Raw genomic sequence first — 20310 nt, forward strand, 5'->3', positions numbered from 1 at the left:
CAGAGAAGTCCACTTGCCTCGGATGGGGCCTGGAAATGGCTGCCGGTGTCTGGCACATGGGAAGGACCTCATGTGCGCTGGGTCCCTCTCCTCTGCTGGGAGCGCCTGGAGGAATCCTAACCGCTTCCTCTTATTATCCATGGCAACGGGCACATAGCAGGAGCTCCTTAAGTATCTGTTGAACACAATGAATGTGGTGCTGGTGACTGGCTCCTGGGGGAAGGGTCTGCCCAGGGAGGCAGGGACAGGCGGCTTCATGGGCATGGAGAGAAGGGAGCTGTGGAAACAGGGCTCGGCAAGACGCATGCTCCAAGGGACAGGCCGGACTGCCTGGCCTGGGCTCGGTGAGTGCAGCTGAGGCCGTCAAGGCCCCAGCCACACCCCCTGCCAGCTGCCCGCACCTGCCTCCTCTGCTTGGAGCCAGAGCCAGCGGAGGCAACATCCCGCCTTTCCCCGGCAGCCCTGAGCCATGGGCCGAGGGGAGCTACTGAATAAACACGCAGTTCCCTCACCCCACCCCGTCACTGGGCCACTCTAAAGCAGGTTCCACGGGGGTCCCCAGTGAGCCTGACCCTCAGGAGCCACCGCAGCCACCCGCTCCTGAACGCACGTTGTCTTGCCTTCCTTCCCTTCCCCGTCTCCCTTACCCTGTCCCACTGCTGCTCTCTTCCCGGGTAAACTACCTGCCCTCACATCCCTGTCTCGGCCAATGGGCCCGGACCAGGCAGTCGGGATCTGAGACCGAGCAGCGAACTCTAAAGCTCAGAAAGAAAGGCCCAGGAAAAGGGCCAGCATTAGAAGGGGGCTGGCCATCCCGTGGAGAAGCTGCGAGGTGGGTGCATACGAACCCAGTCGCTAGGGGAGACTGGGGCTGGGGGCAACGGCCAAGTGCATGCCTAGAACTTTCCCACCTGTTAGAAGTAAGACTGGCCTCCGAAGCAGAGCTGGCACGATGGACAGGACGAGCCAGGATTGCACTTCACGTGGTGAAGAAGCCTCAATGGCAACATGAGGTTACCGGCGGCAAATGCCAAGAGGACTAGAGACCCAGCAGTGCCTCCCGACCCCAGGCTGCATCGAGGCGCAAACTCTAGAGCGCCGGCATGTCAGAACCGTAGCACGCCCGTTCACTCCACGGCACGGCTGCTACGCTCCACGCAAGGGACCAGGTACTGAGGACGCCAAGGGAGGCCACTTGCGTCCACACTAAGAACAGATGCTTTGAAGCAGGTGGAGCTGAACATTCCAGATGCGTCGCTTATTGTCTGTGTGTCCTCTGGCAACTCACTTCACTTCCCGGGCTCTTAGTATCCTCATGTGTAAGATGCAGAAAACAGCCACCTTGGAGAATTTCTGTAAGGATTCACTGCAAAGCACCTAACAGAGGTGCTCAGTAAATATCTGACAAACGGATGGACGCATGCATGCCTGGATGGCTGTAATGGAGGGACGCATCCATGAATAGGGAGATACGGATGTGTGAAAGGGGACAGGAAAGACACAATAGTGGTCTGCAGTCTGATTCCCATCTGCGTCCATATCCTTTCTGCTACATTTAATAACAAGAACACGAAGGCCCATTCCTCTCTAATGTATCTGTTAGGGAAAACTGTGTCTCCATTTATCAGGCTGACAAATGGAAAGTAGGACCCTCCTCAGGAGCCCTAGCCACACTACGGGGGCAGGTCATTCTCTGAAGGGCACAGGGAGCTCTGTTAGAAGAGGGGCATCCCCCCGGCTCAGTCTTCATCACGCCAGGCCCCTATGAGGTCCCACCAGGCCCACAGCCCGCTCCTCAAAGGCCCAACTCCACCCAACCCTTACCTCAGGGAAGGCGGGTCAGGGGCCAGGGAGAGGGAGGGGAAGCCAGACAAAGCCGGGCAGGGGGAGCAGGCCAGGATGGTGGTCAGAGGAAGCCAAGAACAGAGTACGACCATGTGGGAGGGGGTGAGCAGGAATCAGACAGAAGGGGCTGAAGAGCAGAGAGAAGGGTTTATTGTCTTTGGAGAAAAAGAGAAAGAAAACAGCCCTGAGAGAACAAGGGAGTGGAAACAAAATGGACTGAGCAACAAAGAAAAGTCATTCCCTGCTCAGTCATCCCCAATGGCACCCCACTGTCCTCCAGACAAAGTCCGCCATACTCCCTACCAGGCCTCAAGGCATCCAGAATGCCCTCCCTACACAGCCCTGGGCTGAGCTGAGGCCTCCTCACTTCTCCCCAACACAGTCTGGGCCTCCAGCTGCTCCCCTGCCCCATCCCCCTTCCACAGAATGTCCAGCCCCCACTCATGTCTGGAAGCCCGTGGACGTGTCCCCTCAGATGGAGATGTGTTGGCTGGTTGGTGGGAACGGCATAAACGGAGAAAGATGAGCCCCAGCGGAGCGGGGAGGGAGACAAGGCTCCAGGGTAGGGTGGGAAGGGAGCTGGCTTCAGTGTCCCCTTCCAGTTTCTCTTTCCTCCACCTGTCCCCACGGCCCAGCCCTGGCCTTGCACAATCTTGTGGTCACTGCAGAATGCCCTGTCCTTTTTAAGAGGGCTGAGGTGGCACCAAAGGAGGGGACCAGGCCCCATGCCCAGGATGACAGGGGACAAGGAGGGTGGGCTGAGAAAAGGGAGGAGTTTCAGCTCTGCTCAGCCCCAGGGGTCGGGGCTCGTGGGGAAGAGGTGAGCCCAGAAAGTGAGAAATGGGACAGACCCCATAAGAGTGGTGTCTGGGCCCCTGCCATCTTGCCCTGAGGGGCATGGGCATGAGGCAGAAGCGGGACCCCCTCATAGCCTAGAGCCAGGCTGCCCCTCTGCAGGCCGCCTGGCATCAGAGGTCCCTTTAGGCTGGGAAACCTGAGGAGATGGGGCAGCTCAGGACGGACTCTCAGAATAGAAGCAACTGGAAGCCTTGGCACCCTGCCTCCAGGGGCATCTAGATTGGGAAAGGGGGGCTTCCCCACCAGTCTGTGGAGCAGAGGAAAAGTGCAAGGGTCCAGTCCCCAGCCCTCACCACACCTCACCTCTACATTCCTGTGCCCTTGCAAGATGCACAGGAGATATACAGTGCAGGTGGAGCAGGGAAACTGAGGCACAGAGCTGCTTCCAGCTCTGGAGAGCTGCTCTGCTCACTCAGCCCCCTACATCATCCTTGAAAATTAACTACCACACTTTTCACAAGCACATGGAGATTCTAGACCCTAACGTTCCTAGGCCCCCTTCCACTCTGGGAACATACGCTTTCCAGAAGTGGCGTGCCACAGTTCCCAAAGTTGGGCTGTGAAAAGAAGGCCTGCCTTTTCCTGAACCCTGACATGGAAATAAGTGGTACAGAGAGCCAGACTCGGTCCCAAGGCTGCCTGGGCTCAACCACGAGCTCCATCACTTGGTAGCTGTGTGACCTTGGGCAAGTCACTGATGCCTCTCGATGCCAAGGTTTCCCAGTATGAATGGGGGGTAGTGCTCCCTGCTCCCGTCCCTCACACTTGAGAACAGAAACAAATTCATTTTGTTCCTCAAGTAGCTGAATGGTCCCGGCCCCTCCACTTAGGATACGCTCACCACCCTGATCATGGGTCCTTCTTCCTCCCCACCAGGGGCCCAACGGCTCAGGGCCCTGGCAGGGGTGCTGAGGAACTGCGGAGCCACTGCTGTTGAGAGAGCTGGTGTCAGGCCCATGGCGGGCACAGAGCCCAGGCGTACAATGGGGCTGTGTGTACACCCGGCGTTACCCTGGAGCAGAGCTGGGCAGGCCGGCATCTGGGGTCAGGCCAGGAATTCACTTCCCTGGAGAGGGCCTCCCCCCCTCCCAGGCTGCGCAGCCCCACTGGGGGGTGGGTAGGGAAGCAGGCACCACCCACCCCCTCAATGAGCCCAGGCAGTGGAATGGGGGACGTGCTCAGTGCCGGGCACTGGGGAATTAGGGAGTCCTGGGTCCAGCTGCCCCACTGGGCTGCTCACTTGTGAGGCATTTTGGACCCATTATGTAATGTGGGGCCGTGACCTCCACTGTGGGCAAAGGGAAGGTAGTCTGCAGGGCCAGGAGAAGGTACAAGAAAAGTCTGCTATGACACTCTCCCCAGAAAGAGAACCTCAATCCCGTCCCCTATCCCCCACCCCACCCCACCTGGGCTGCGCACCAAGGCCCCGGGTGACCCAGGGGAGAGAAGCCGGCTCACTCCCCAGGGGAATGAGTCACCACAGGCTGCAGCTGGGATGGCAGGGACCGTGGGCAGGTGGAGGCCCTCCTCTCCCCTCCCTGGCAGGTCTTCTCAAGCTGGAAAACCACTGGGCTGGTACGGGGTAATGATCGCATCCCAGCCCCGCCCCCCCCCCAGGCTACTTCCTCTGGCTTAGGGGATTACCTAATGCCTGGAATTGAGGCCTAGATACCCTCCTGGTCCCCACACACTCCTATAGCTGCAGGTACGGCTGAACCCCCAAAACCCCTCTGAGACAGGTGTCAGACTGCAGATCAAGGCAGACCCCTGCCCCTGAGGCAGGGGGAGGGGGAGCATGGGCGTCTGGCAGCGGGGGAGGGGGAAGGAAGCCAGGCCACCCTATACCTCAGGTTGTGGCCAAAATGCAGAGACCGAAGGGCTCCTTTGCATGAAATCACCTTCCATTCTCCCCAGAGCCCTGGCAGCTCCCCGCAACAGGAGATAACTGCCCTCACTCCCTCCTCCCTCGCTGCCTCCATTCACACACCCCCTCACACCCAGACATTAACGACACAAATATGTGCCCTATGGGCGGCCGCCCACACTCCCAGAAGGTCACACACAAAAGTCACCGTGGCAGCTGCAGCCCAGAGGACACAGTCAGATGCCCACCCTTCCTCTCACACCCACAGGCCCTCACATCCCCAGCAGAGCCCCAGCTCCAGCACATCATAGCCTGGGGGCCCTATTCAGAGCACTGCAGCACCCCAACTTTCACCTCAGGAGAACTTGAAGGGGCTCCTGCCTGGGGAGAGGAAGAGGACCTTCGTTCCGTAGCCAGGCCTACTTCACGGAGCTGTGTGCGTTTGCGTGTGCGTGTGCAACCTGCCCTGACAAGAGAGGGACCTTCTGAAGCTGAGCCCATCACCCTCATTTCACAAATGGTCAAACTGGGGCTCCGACTAAGTGTCTTTTTTCAAGTTTATGAGCACAGCTGAGCCTGGACCCTAGGGCTGGGGCAGCTTCGGGCTGGTCCACGAAGCAGGGCACATGGAGCGAGGGCAAGAAGGAAGAGGAAGGGGTAGGGGAGGATCTGCCCCCATAGGAGGGGCACCGTTTTTCTGGGCTATGGCACTGGTACCACTTCATTCATCCTGAAGTATTTCTTGAGCACCTGCTAGTGCCAGGGCTCAGGCCCTTCTGCCCCACCTCTGCTTCTGGGATTGAGGGTTGTCTTCAAGGCACCCCTGTCCTGCAGGCAACCAGGCCAGGGCAGCGCTCCAACCTCGCCCCAGGAAAGCAGCCCAGCAGCCCCCTCCATGCCCCCATGCCCCGGGGGGAGCCCCAGCACTCTCTGGGCGCCAGTGCCCACGGCACAGCGGAACCCCCCCGCACAGGTCACCTCCAAGATTCAATGCCCCTCAGATGACAACAAGGCGCCTGGGAAGTCACCCACCAGAGATCCCAGGACTGTTTTCTAGCAGCAGAACCCTGTTTTCAGATCAAATGTACCTAGAACCTTGATATGTAAACTGGGAGAATGACGCAGCTCTGTGGGGATGGGGGAGGGCCTGACTCCTGCCCTCCAGCTAGGGGCCTCCCCACCCCTGAGGTCAAACAGTCCCCGAATCTCTCCCTGGGGTTTGGAGGACGAGTCTCAACACCAGCTTTCTCTGTCTCTTTGCTGCGTCACAGAAGCCCAGGGGAAGCCAGTGATGTGTGCAGACCACACAGCTGAGGGAAAGCAGGACCACAGCCCCCCGTCCAAGCCTCCAGGCCAAGGTCTCCTCCCTGACTCCCCAGACAAAGGGCCACAGCAGCGCACCCCACCCCACACACAGTCTCACGGGTTCGGCTCCCACCTGGGCCCCGCAAGAATTCTATGGCCTATTATCATCTCTGTCTTGTACAGAAAGAAAGGGATGTCCACAAAGGTTAAGCAACTCATTCAACCCGGGAAGCTTAAAGCCCACATGCCAACCCACCTCTCTGCTCTCCACCCCTTACTGCAGCCCTACAGAAATCGCCATCACCATGCCCGGGTTCCATCCCGCCCTCTGAGCCCCATCCCTAGCCTCACCTCACTCAGAAAAGCTGAGAAGCCTCCTACCCAACTCATTCCAACATCCAAAGAGGGTACACAGAGCTTCTCGTCTGTAATAATAACCACCACCAAGTAACACCACTACCTCTCATACAGCACTCACTATTCAGCACTTCATACCTACTTATCTTCATCCTCAAAACACTAGACTCCCATCCTTATCCCACAGATAAGGAAACTGAGGTACAAAGAGGTTGATGACACTTGCCCAGGTCACCCAGCTAGGAAGGAGCAAAGCCAGGACTGGACCCCCAGCAGCAAAGCCTGTACCCCTAACCACTGAGCTGCACTCCTCCTCCATAACGTCTGCTGGCTCCTCCTTTGGTGGGGGCTACAACAAGGGCCCGAGCTGGGGGCGTCCCTCCCTCCTCTGAGGCCCCTCTCTGCAGGGGTCAGAAGCCGACTGGAACCTCCGAGAACGGTGGGCCTGGGAAAGCCTACCTGATGAACACTCACCCCCCGCCCCAGCCACATAAGCTGGAGCCGGAAGGATGAGACAGTGGGAGAGCCGTCAAGACTCAAGCACAAATAGGACACCAACTGCGTGTCTGGCTGCAAGTCGTGACAGGTGCGGGAGGTACAAGACTCTGTCCTTGCTCTCCTGCCAGTGGCTCCAGGCCCTAGCAAAGCCCAAAGGGGTCGCCCCTGCCACCCCTACCCCCTTCAGTACGAGCTACACCAGATGTTGGCAACACTTAGAAACAGGGCTAAAAATAGACTCCATAATGAGTCAGTGCTAAGAATAACTCGGGCAAACAGCCCTCCGGGAGAGGACACTCTGCCAGGGAGGCACCATCTCCTCCCGCCTCCCAGCCCAGCCTGGCCTATCTCCCGGCCTTTCCTGCAGAGCCCACCGCAGTCCACACAGGACCTCGGGGGTCTATACCCCAACTGCTGGGCTGACGGAGACATGGGCACACTCACACCCCCTCCCACCCCACAGGCCAGGTGGCCAGCCGCCCTAGGTAAATGGTGGGGGTTATCGAGGAGCAGGCAGGGCTGGAGAAGGCCACCCAGCTCAAGGCAGGGCTGTGCAGAGGCCCTGAGATGCTTAACCTTCTTTCTCCAACTTGAACGCCAACTCCCCCGCAGGAAAGGACATGGTGCCCCAGCTCCTGCCCCTCCTGGCTCACCTGCAAAACGGGTCCCAGAGTCAGCCAGACCGGCCCATCTCATAAGTGATGGGGGTTGGGGGAGCCAGACAGACAGCAGCACCGTAAAGGGCAGACAGCAAGTGTGGGGCCCAAGTCAGAATTTAGGAGTGCGAACATGCTAGATCCCACGGCCGGGAGTCTCCCTTCCCTCATTGCCCCCCAGAAATGATAAGAATAGTTAGACTCGTGGGCATCTGTACATGAATTGAAAACGAACAGAGTAGATTCCAACATGGTGTCAGAGCCGAACCTCTGAATATTCAACTCCAGGTGATAAACCAGGTGAGGAGTTTCCGACACAGTTGAGGAGACTGGGACTCAAAAAACCCAATTAACTTGCTACGGCCCCGCAGCTAAGATGCAGCCTAATATTGCTATCCATTGGCCAGGCAAGTAGCTGCCCAGAGGCTGTGTGCCGGGCACAGCCCCATCTCCCATCAATGAATGCCCAGAGGGAATAGGACACCCTCTAATCCTGCTGGCAGCCAGAGGGAAGGGGCCAGAAAAAGGTGAGGAGTCTTCAGGAAAGGAGCAGCACTACATACAACATTTCTCTGAGAAGAATGGAGGAGGAAGGAGGGCAAAGAGGGGATGTCCTGGGCAGATCACTGGCCATGAAGTCAGGAGCCCTGGGATCTAGTGACAGCTTCATCAGAGATAACTGCATGATCTGAGGAAACCATTTTCCTAGGAATCACTCCAGGTCTGTTCCTCCATCTGGAAAATGGAGTTTTGAACACCAAGCCTTTGAGATACCCTACAGTATATCACAGCCACATATTGGAGGTACACAATGAATATCAGCATATCAAAGGCTCTGACAAGTCCTGCAGCAAAGAAAACCATTTGGGTTTTTTTTTTCTTCTTTTAAAAAATATTTTATTTTATTTAAATTCAATTAATTAACATATAGTGTATTATTAGTTTCAGAGGTAGAGTTCAGTGATTCATCAGTTGCATAGAACACCCAGTGCTCATTACATCATGTGTCCTCCTTAATGCCCATCACCCAATTACCCCATCCCACCACCCACCCTGCTCCAGCAATCCTCAGTTTGTTCCCTATGGTTAAGAGTCTCTTATGGTTTGTCTCCTTCTCTGATTTCATCTTATTTTATTTTTCCCTCCCTTCCCCTATGATCCTCTGTTTTGTTTCTTAAATTCAACATATGAGTAAAATCATATGGTAATTATCTTTCTCTGATTGACTTATTTCTCTTCCATTTTGCTTTTTTTGACTCCCCATCTCCCATACCTGCCTGATCACCAAACCCTTCCACAGAACACATCTCGGGAAACCCTGGAGTAGAAATGGGGTCCCCTGGAGTAGATTTGGGGTCACCAATTCAAATGCCTATAAAGGCCGGCAGGAAACTTGAAAGCTTGAAGCAGGCCCAAACAAAATGCATCAGGACTTTGCAGTTAGCGCCAAGCTCCTCAAAATTCCTAGCAGCTCTGGGGGTTCAGGTCTCCCTCACAACCGACTCAGGGTTTTCATCCTGACTGATCCTCAACAATCCTGTTGAGAGGGGCAAGTGAAGGAAAGCAAAACATGTTGCTTTGGCATGTTGATTATTTTGAATTAAAGTTACTTAAGAGACAGCAGGTACAAGAAGGACACTCCGCCCCTCCTTTGTGCCCCTGAGAGCAGGAAATAAATCTCCCACCAGAAAGGAACCCTCCCTGTACCAGGAGGCAGAGAGACACCCTTATCACCAGAAAGAGGGAATTCAGGGCCCAGAAGGCTGTATAAACAACCCTTGTTACTTCTTTACTAATTAGCTACCCCAAGCCCAAACCCCTTTCTGTTGTCAATTCTTCACAAATGTATTGTTTCTTTGTCCGAATGGTATAAAAGCTGCCTGCTTTGGTCACTTCTTGGAGCTTCATATCTTTGGGGATCTTGTACATACAAAATTAAATTTGTTTTTCTTCTGTCCATCTGACTTACGTCAATTTAATTATTAGGCCAGCCAAAGAACCTAGAAGGGAAGAAGGAAAAAGTTTTCCTCCCCTACAGTTTTGGTGTCCAACAAGGGGCTCACTCTGGAAGCAGCTGAGAGATTCTGGGACCTCTAGCAAGAGCTAGCAGAAGGCAAAAATTCTGGGGCACCTGGGTGGCTCAGTCCTTAAGCATCTGCCTTCGGCTCAGGGCGTGATCAGGGCGTGATCCTGGCGTTCTGGGATCCAGCCCCACATCAGGCTCCCCTGCTGGGAGCCTGCTTCTTCCTCTCCCACTCCCCCTGCTGTGTTCCCTCTCTCGCTTGCTGTCTCTCTCTCTGTCAAATAAATAAATAAAATCTTTAAAAAAAAAAAGAAGTCAAAAATTCTTAACCACGTGGGTCCCCCAGATCTCTGCCTGCTGGTTCTGGTGAAAGCAAGAGTAGCAAGTCCTTTTCTTTTCTAAATTTAGATTGGGCAGAGAAAATATTTATGTCAACTAGTTCCTTGGGTATAGGGACTCTAGTAAAAATGTGTTATAAGTTATTTTGTTTTCTATTGATCCTCTGACAACCAGAGATCGTCACTGTTTTCTTCTGTCTCTGTCTTTTGTGTCATTTGTCATATGGAGGAGAACCAGAGGTCTCCTTTCCTTTCATCTTATTCTATGTCGTGAGAGCTTGGCTTTGTGATCAGTGAGATACTCTCTCTGGTCTTCACCGGCACGAAGGCGCAGGTCCCACCATGTTTGATAGCCAGCTGAAGAGACTGGGATTCCAAGACACCAAGCCACAAGCAGCATTCTCATTGTTCGACAATGCCAACTCTCAGAGGAATCTGTCGTAAGAGGGTCCCAATCCAACAAAGGCCGTTGTCGTCTCAACCTGCATTGTCTTGGTAGTACTGGAGAAGTCTCATTCCAGTAGCTCCCACCACGGGTCACGAATTAGCAGGTCCGTAACTGGAGACATCTAATGTTCCCATGAAAGACCACAGAGACGCCATTTTTACTACACCATTATTACCACCTATGACCACAAAGGTCTTTGCTTTCTTAGACTAACATGGGGTGAACTTCCTGGATCTTGTAAGGGCTGAATCTTTTGCACCCTCTTTAGGAACCCCACTTATGTCCATGGTTAAGCCATTAAAAGGCTTACTGGTTTGAGTCGCTATTAAGATTAACATAAGATCCTCCTTGTCAATGAGTATGGATTCTTTGACTTGAACAAACTTATATTCACACACACACACAAACTGAGAGCGCTCATTCTAAATACTTGCCTTATTGGTACCTATGGAAAGATCAAAAGAGAAAGACGACACAGAGGCATAGGGTGGCTAGCCTGAAGGACTTTTTCAACCAAATGAAATTACAAAGCCCGTTTTGCCTCCACTTTGAGAGGACCCTACCAAATTTAAAGAAGAGTTAGAAAGACGAGTGGTCACTCACAACCCCACTCATAGGGACCTCGACTGGCTGCCAAGGACCATTCTTCCCACCCGGTGATTATACTATAGTTATCAGACAAGCCAGGCGGCCTCCCTGGGAAAAGCACCCCTCCCCCTCTTCACCAAGAAAACAGATGACTGGACTTTCTCCCAGGCCCTCCTACAAATGATCAGGCAATGCATCAGCTGGAGGAAAATGTTCAGTAACAGGAACAAGAATAGAGCCCCCCCGCCCCGCCCCGCCCCCCGCAAGGTGAGCGGTCCAGAAAGGCCTTTGTTAAACGCTTTAGACAGACTCGTAGACACACTGTTTTACAGCTGGAATCTCTAGGATGTAGAAATTTTCCCATCTCAGTTGGAAATCTCCCTGATAGAAAGAAGCAAATTTAGTTGGATGGGCAGGTCAGCCCCTTGTTATTCAGGCTACAATCCAGTCCTCGGGGAACTGGAAACAAATGTCTTTGTCTTGCAAATCTCTACAAAGCCAGAAATGTGGCTCTAGACACACTTCGAATCCCACCTCTCTTCACCAATCCCCGAACCTCACTTACTCATCTCCGAATGCTCACAGATATTGTAAAAGATCAGGACATTGGAAACAGAATTTATCCTGCACTTAAGAAAAAGTAGGAAAAATGTAAATAGGAATTACTCTAGACCTCTGATAAGAGGCAAACATACCCAAAACTCCTTGGAAAAGACTTCGATACTTTCTCTGTGCCTTTGTGATACAGATTTTCTGCTCGCATCCTCTCTAGGACCTTAAGAGCCATTCTTTGAAATGCAAACTTTAGGGAGAAGTTTTTCATCAGGCGGAGAAAAAAAAGGAACAATTTGAAAATTGGGCTAATGCAAAATCTTGTAGTCTTGCCCACAGATGTCCTTTTTAAAAAGCTTTAGCCATCTGAGTGGGTAAACTTAACTTGTTCCAACTGCCGGAAACACAATTTGGATCCAACTGTTCTATAAACTTGCGAGTTTTGTATTACTGCACCTGACTCCCAGCTAAAATTGTAGGACAATGGCTACAAAGTCTCTGTTTGTGTCCCTCTGTGTATTTACATGTGTCTGTATGCATGCTCTAAATATATGGTATTTTTCCACCTCCAGATGGTATTGCCAAAGTTAATCTGTAAAAGCTCTAATGAGTTGGGGAAACAAGCACTTGGAAGGACAGGGAATACTAAAACTCAGAAATAGGAAAATTAAGCCAATGTTTTTTTTAAGTTCACACTGATCTGCGATAATCTTTGGGAACGAAAAGCTTGTTGAAGCTTGTTGGTTTAATTAAAATAGATGTGCCTTCAGAGTTCTGAGCATTAATTATGATGCAAACATACAACTTTTACTCCACCGTGGTTTACTGGTCAAGTACGTTTACGTTTTCCATTACAAAATTTGTCGGCAGGGAAAAATACCTTGGGATGATGTCTGATTTTGTCTAACGTCTCATGAAGTTTTTGTGGGTAATCTAAAAGTAATAATGTTTAAAACAGGTAATTTAGATAGCTGAATGGGATAAGAATGTTTAAGTAAACTTTTTTTTAATAACTTTTTTTACGTACACTTTTCAACAATAATTGTGTTTTATACTATGTCTACTTTAAAAAGTTTCCCAAATCTTTTGATAACTCCCACCACTAATTCTGCTAAGTTAAATAATAGAAATTCATTGAATATCAATATCATTTCCAAGTAAAATATTGAACATTAATTACTGAACGTAAGTTTACCAAATTTTGTCTTCCTATTACAGAGGAACTAAAGATATTTTGGTCTGTTAAAGACGTCTTGACAACATTAAAATATTGTACTATTAAAAAAGGCACATGCTTCTAGAAATTATAAAATATATTTATAAATTTGCCAATTTATAGACTGCTGCGGTAACATACAGTTCACCATTGTTTACTTGTTAGTTTTCACTAAAAGTTAAAATGTTTAAGGGTTAAACATTTTAATTAATATATGTAATCACTACTAGAAATAGTAAGGGAAACAACTCTATGCAAAAAAAGCAGGGTGTAGTTTTTTTGGTTAGGAAAGGTTATGAAGTATGGAAGATACATTTAAAAAACAGTTAAAGAAAGGGAGAGAGTGAGAGAATTTTACTTTGTGTGACCTATGTGGCTAAAATCAAATTGTTACTAGAAGGGTTCTAAAAACTAAGCTTTAATATCAATAGTTTGGCTATTATAAAACTAAAACTGCTAATAGGACAAAGTTTTCTTGGACTATTGGTCTGCTCTGATAAGAGATTATAAAAGGTCTTTTTTTTTTTTTTTAGCTGCCCCCCCCACCCCCCGTCCTGCCCCTCCTTTTTTTTAACCTTTTAAATTTGTCTTTATTATCAGGCCTTTGATTACCTAAGGAAACTAAGTCTTCTCAATATGAAAAGAGCTAAGTTTTGCTCACAACTATAGAACCTTCTATATTTGCCTTTAAAATCTTTTATTGTCACTTTGGTTAAATAGATAATTAAGTATTGTTTCATTATGCTCTATGATCTTCTTGGCACGCATTCAAGTCTTTTTAATATTGTTCGACAAACTTTCCCCAAATCAAATTCTAAATAAAGTCCTTTTGACCTTAAACTAACTTTGGGATTTTCTAGAGGGTCTCTGGAATATCTGAAACGATTTGTTCTTTCTCTTTTTAAAATAAACAAAAACAATAACAAAACTTAAACTGTGGTGGGAGGGAATTTTAAACTAATTAGACCTATTTGTTATGTTAAATCACATGGGAAGCACTGTCCAAGAAAGCGAAGTCTTCTTTACCATGTATTTGTATAGGTTTATGTTATAAGTGTCCCAGAAACTGTATGAAAGCCCTAGAAATCTGAAATGTCTTAATATAATCTTATCACTTGTAATTCTAGTTATTATCATAAAATGTATGTCACAGAAATAATCAATTATCCTTGTCAATAACATTATAATGAGCTCTAATCAGATCTTTAACCGTAGGCATTTTTAAGTGTTTTGTCAGTTATGTAAGTTCTTGTTTTACTCTGACACTTTTACAAAAGTGTTTCATCTTCAGAAAGAGTCACTGAAAGGCCTCCGACAAGTACTCTAGAGTGTGGGTTTCTGGTAACTTGCAGATCATAACACTGAACTGGGCAAAAACTGGCAGAACTCTAAGGGAAAACTGGATTCATAAAACTGTTAACAAAAGGTCAATACCAACAAAACTTAATTACATGAAACTGAGTTACCTGATAAAGATGATGACGATTATTATGACTTTTTATTTAAAACATTGTTGGATCTTTAATATTTCATTTTTTCCAGACTTTAAAAAAAAATCTTTTTTCTCTTAAAAAAACCATGATTTACAGCAATTTGGTAAATTATACCTTTGTCGGTAGGATTGAAACATTGACCTTTTTCTCCCTACCTGACGCCTCCAGAATTTGAAAACTCTTAGTGAGTGTTCTTATTTTCACGACAATATAGTTATTTACACAAGTTCAATAAATACCTATTCTCCCAATAACAGGGCACAACTGGAAACGTTGGCTATATTAGCAAGGCTTTGACTGGAATGTAATATTTGAGGGAGACGTGCATCGACTCAGATACGACCAGACAGCTTTAAGGAACTAAAGTGGATTCTGTGGAGCCAATAAAGCCTGTTGGAGAAATCAGCCTGGTACCCTGCTTACAGGCTTCCCAGCAGCCTCACCAGGTGAGTAAGGAAAGTTACTTCCCAGCAGGCACAGAAACCTCAGGATATTTGGGGGACTCTGAGAAAAGAGGAATTAACCTAAATCTAGAGTGATTGCAGGTAAAGCCTGATGACACGTCCTTCCTCAGCTTCCTCGCCTCGAGAGGCTTTTAAAAGTCCAATCTGAGATTCCTTAGGAAAAGTTCCAACAAAGCAGATGAAAATATTCTCTATAGTCTGTTGCAAGTTCTTGCTGCATTTATAAATAGTAAGTTAAGTTTATTCAAACTAAACCCATTTTGCAAACAAATTAGTCTTACTTTGATGACCTTTGGTAGTCATGGGGGTAACTGTAGAGAAAAAAAATTGTTTTGATGAAAAATTATAGTACATCCTTTTGGATATCAGATTCTAGTGCTATTAGCTATCAATGAAGTTTTCTTTTCTACCTGTTTCCTCCAATACTTGACTACAACTCTCCAAACTAACGCTCCCAATGTTCTTCTACTCTTCACGTAGAATCACTAAGAATAAAAGCTGCCCTTTTCCCTGAAGCCCTACCCCGTGTGAACAACTTGAGGGAAACTTCAGAGAAACCACCACAACCGCTCATGCAGAGGCAACCCTGTTGCTGTGCGGACCACTCAGTAAAGATCACCAGAGACATTCAAACTGCCAACCGCGGAGATCTGGCAGATTGCCCGTCTGCCCTCACTCCGTCTGAAGATGCTTTGAGCCTGACATCTCGAAACCTTCTCAGCCAGCTGCCTCCAGAACTCAGAAACTGGGATCGTAGTCCGCTCTGGTCACTCACCTTTGGTTTGCTTTTCTTTCCATAAAAATGCCTTATTGAGTACTGATTTCTCACACGACAGAGGCCTCACTTTCGGGTGCCCAGGACCATCCCATCTGCTAAAATGAAACACAACTGCTTAACTGAACTGACCTCTTTTCAAGATTAATCCAATGAAATAATGGAGCACTTCACCAGCCCAGCTTCTAGACTTCAGGTGAAACCGAAGGGGAACAAAACACACCACCCCAAATACGCCGCTTTGCCATGTTGATTATTTTGAATTAAAGTTACTTAAGAGACAGCAGGTACAAGAAGGACACTCCGCCCCTCCTTTGTGCCCCTGAGAGCAGGAAATAAATCTCCCACCAGAAAGGTACCCTCCCTGTACCAGGAGGCAGAGAGACACCCTTATCACCAGAAAGAGGGAATTCAGGGCCCAGAAGGCTGTATAAACAACCCTTGTTACTTCTTTACTAATTAGCTACCCCAAGCCCAAACCCCTTTCTGTTGTCAATTCTTCACAAATGTATTGTTTCTTTGTCCGAATGGTATAAAAGCTGCCTGCTTTGGTCACTTCTTGGAGCTTCATATCTTTGGGGATCTTGTACATACAAAATTAAATTTGTTTTTCTTCTGTCCATCTGACTTACGTCAATTTAATTATTAGGCCAGCCAAAGAACCTAGAAGGGAAGAAGGAAAAAGTTTTCCTCCCCTACATGAGGAAGGGGTCAGCAGCAGACAGCTGGCCCAGGTCACCCAGCAGGTTACTGCTGCAGGCAGGAGACGATGAGGCAGATCGTACTTACTGGGCCCTTACTGGGCCCTTATTATGGGCAGCAGGTCACCTGCATTATCTCCTGTAATTCTCACAAGAACCCTTGAGGAAAGCACTGATGTTATCCCATCTCTAAGAGCAAGAAACTGAGGGTCAAAGAGATTCAGTCACTTGTGTCCAAGGTCACACAGCTAGTCGGAGGTACCGCCCAGAGTTCAACCCTGGCAACCTGAATCCAGAACTCACAGCCTCAGCCCAGCTCTGCCACTCACTAGGCTAGGTCCCCTTGGGGGACAGACTTCACCATTCTGGGCCTCAGTTTGCTCATCTATAAAACCGGATAATAAAAGACCTGTGTATTAGGCTATTGTGAAGATTAAATTTGCAAATGCACAAAAGCACTTAACCCAGTGCCCAGAAACAGGTGCTCAGTATATGGGACCTATCATTAGATACCATATTCTACTGTGGGAGCTCACACCTGAGCCTCTGGGCTCTGGGCACAGCAGGCTAGAAGCCACCTATGGCTTCCTGGAAATTGGCCTCCGCTGGTCAGTCCCCGAGCACTGCCCCCCCACCTGGCAACACTTCCAAGCTGGGGCTCCTAGGGTGCCCCTTGTAGGGGAGGACTCTGGAAATGGGGGTTCCCAGACCCAGGTTTGACCTGGGTCTCATCCTCTGAGGCCCCTGAAAGGCCATCTCCCCCTCAGAGCCAGGGATAGTCCCAGCTCACCATGGGTCACAGGCCTCTCCCCACTATTGCCCCACAGCCCCAGGTCATGGGGTGGGGAGGCGGGGGCTCTCCAGCCAGGCAGCTGATGTACTCATGACCTTTCCCAGCTCGCTCAACTTTAGAGATGACAATGACTATCCACCCAGAACCCTCCACACTTCCTACAGCCAGTTCATCCATATTAGGTCACAAGACTAGCACCCCCAACCGGAAGGCCGACTGCTCAGGGGTTAGTATGCCCACTTTACAGATGAAGAAGCTGAGGCCCCAACTGGCCCTGGGCAGAGATCTAAGTAGTAGAAAGGGTTCTGGCCCCCGGACCAGGGCTCATGGCTGATCCAGGTTCTAGGCCAGACTCACTGAGGCTAGCTGGGACAGTAGAGGGGAGAACGCTCAGGAGGCTCCCAAGACTCAGGGGAGGGGAGGAAACAGCTAAGGCACAGGCCCTGGGTCTTACTAAGCCACTGTAGACCCTGCAAGTCTTGGGGACGGGAGGAGCATCAGTAATCCTGAGTCTTCCTCTACCCCACCCCACCCCAGCCAGAGAAGGTGGGCACAGTCCTTGCCCAGTGCCCTGGGATGACCCCCACCCAGTCCTCTGCTCTAGCTAGCATGGACACTTCCGGCCAGGCCTGGCCCTGCAGCCCACTGACAGGGAGCCCCCACCTCCCAAGATGGCTCTCTAGCTCCAGACCCCGAGTCAACCATTCACCCTGGGCATTGTCACCCCCACACTGCCCCTACCCAATGTATGTCATCACCCAGAAAGCCTTCCCTCGCCACCTCACCCTCTGCTGACCCCCCACAGGGCCCACTCACCCACATACACCATGCTAAGAACTGGGCCCAGAATTCCCAGTCTGGCCCCCAGCATGTGATGCTGGGTCTTGCACTCAGTAGGTATTCCATAAACATTGCACAAGAGGGAGGCAATCTCTAAGGAAGTGACCCAAATATCTTGACCATGATCTACAGAAAAATATTTGGCCCAGTACACACACACACATACACACAGCACACATATACGCACATGTGAACCTGAAACAGAAAAGCTGCACAAAGCAACACTTGGCCAATAGCATGCAATGCACTGGCTGTTCTCTCTATATCTTCTTTTTCATTGGAAAAAAAAAAACAAAACAAAACCGTTCATTGAGACCCACTAAGCTGATTTCATGGCCAGAAATTAGGGTCCCGTTAGTGGCCTTGTTCCACAGTTCAAATTAGAGCCCTCTAGGGAGATCTGTGTGGCCCCGACTCCCCGCCCAGGACATGACCTTCTGTACAACAGGTGCCTAATAAAGGCACCCATTCATCAGACACTCACTCTGGGCCAGGCCTGTGCTAAGCACCTTGGTATGGTATCTCGGTGTATCCTCACCGTCACCCTAAGCGGTAGGGACTCTTAGTACCCTGGTTTTGCACGTGAGGAAACTGAGGCCCAGCGTCACACAGTACATGGCTCAGGCAGAATTCAAAGCCAGATCTGTCTGAATCTGGGGCCCCATTCATAACTCCTGCACCATACCGCGCCCCCAGCTCAGGGTCTGCAGCCCCTCTCTTGACTCCACACACTGGCAGGAAGCTCACTCCAACTCCAATCACGAAAAAGCCATTCCCTGTGTTCACTTCACTCTATGTTAGTTGGCTACTTGACTGGAGACTGGCCCGAGGCCCTCTCGCCTTCACAGGGGCCCTGCTCCCTCCTACCAACCCGCCTCCTCCGGATAAACCCAGGAAAGGGGCTGGGATGGGCGACGGGTCCATTTCAGGGCTCCGGTGGACCATTCTGCGGTTCCTCCCCCTGATACACTGCCCTGAGGCAAGTCACTCACCCCTTCTGTGCCTCCACATCCCCGGCTATGAAATGGGGTAATGACAGTACCCACCCCAAGGGGGGACTCTTGAGGGTTCAAGGGGCTGATGCAGGTCAAGCCCTTGGCACAGTACCTGAAAGGAAGTAAGGCCTGGGAAATGTGAGCGCTTCTTATTATCATCCCCAGTGCCAACTCAAAGCCCTGCCATCAAAAATAATCACACGAACAGCGGGCAGTTTTTTGCTGTCCACAAACATGCTTACGCACCATGGAAAGGTTCACCTGTGCAGAGCGCGGACGTACTGTGTACCAAGAGCGGCCCTGAGCGCTCTACGTCAATTAAGCCTTTTAAGCCCCTGAATGAACCCACACCGTTTACAGATGAGGACACTGAGGCACCAAGAGGCTAAGTGATTTACCAGGATCACTTAGCTGCGGAGTAGCAGGGCTAGGATTCGAACCCAGGGGCACCGGCAGAGTATCTGCTCCCAGTCCCCGAGGCAAGGAGGTACGTACTGTAGCTTGGCTGGCGCCAGGCTACGCACATCGTTACCTCCTCACCAGAGCCTCTAAACAAGCCTGGAGATGTGGAGACCGGGCAGGGGGTGCTGCGGTCACCTGCGTTGCATAGCTCCTCAGAAGTACGGCAGGAGCCAGTGCCTCTGACTCCTGATTTCCCTCGCTTTCCACCATCCCCGTCCCCTGTCCCCCCCAAGCCTGGCCAGGGACCCCTCCTTTGTGCCACCTGCTTCCCCAACCCTGACCCTGCTCAATATCTCCCCTAACCCTCTTCAAAAGCTACCTGGTTGCCAGTGCAGCCCTTGGGGGGGGGGCTCATCCCCACTCACCCGCCTGCCCAGGACACACACACACACACACACACACACACACACTCCCTCATACCTGGGAGACAGTGGTCCCCTGGAAGGAGCCCCCGGGAAAGCTCAGCTCCTTGGGGGGCCAGAGCCCAGGGCCAGGCCCCTGCCCCAGGCACTGGACCCAGTTTCCTCATTCTCCCCAGTACTGTTTCTCACCCAGCCCCCTGCACCTCAGCCTGAGAGGAAGTTGCACAATCCCCTGGGAGCTGCAAGTGTGGCCGAGGATTACTCACAGTGCAGAGGGAACCGCACGCCCGCCCGGAAGGCCTCGCATACCCACAAGACTACCCGACGCAGACAGGCTCCCAACACGTCTCACCCCATCTCACCTACCCTGGGCTCCAGGACCCCTATAGTGCCCTCCCGCCTCCCAGACTGAGCCTCTGACAGCCACCCCCCCACACTACCCACACAGCCCGGCCTCACAGGGCTTAGGCCATGCTGCCCCTGCACCAAGATGGAGAGGCACAGAGGGGCAAGAATTTTCAGGAACCCTACCAGGTCCAATGCAGGCCTAGCCCTAACCTACACACCCTCCCAGCCCTTCCTGGAGACATGGATCCTCTTAGCCTGAAGCCCTACAGTCCACCACCTTCCTGACTGACCATGTATCTGCCATCTTGGCCTTGGGCCTTCCCAGGGCCTCCAGACACCAGTTCATAGTCTTCCTATACAGCCCACCTTAGAATGGACCCCGAGACCAAGATCACTCTATGAAGTTCTGGGAGGGTATGAGCCGCCACACGATTTTCACCTGTGACAACATGCTCTTGCTACACATGTGATTTCAGAGGTTCCTCAGCCCCCAAAGTACTTCTCTAACAGCCTGTCAAAGAAATGGACA

General features: G+C 50.7%; 1 protein-coding gene across 2 annotated transcripts in view; it reads right to left on the reverse strand.

Annotated features, from left to right (window-relative positions):
• TFEB (transcription factor EB) overlaps positions 1-20310 on the reverse strand; it is a 54353-nt gene that overhangs the window by 22985 nt on the left and 11058 nt on the right. The window contains exon 1 of one of the 2 annotated variants that reach the window (XM_048219656.2): positions 19492-19718. The exons of the other annotated variant lie outside the window; for it this stretch is intronic. The gene's annotated coding sequence lies outside the window, so the exon portion shown is untranslated. Of the gene's footprint in view, positions 1-19491; positions 19719-20310 lie in introns of those variants that run through there. 2 annotated transcript variants of the gene reach the window in all.

Source organism: Ursus arctos, unplaced genomic scaffold (genome assembly GCF_023065955.2).
Source record: "Ursus arctos isolate Adak ecotype North America unplaced genomic scaffold, UrsArc2.0 scaffold_29, whole genome shotgun sequence".
Lineage (NCBI taxonomy): Eukaryota > Metazoa > Chordata > Mammalia > Carnivora > Ursidae > Ursus > Ursus arctos.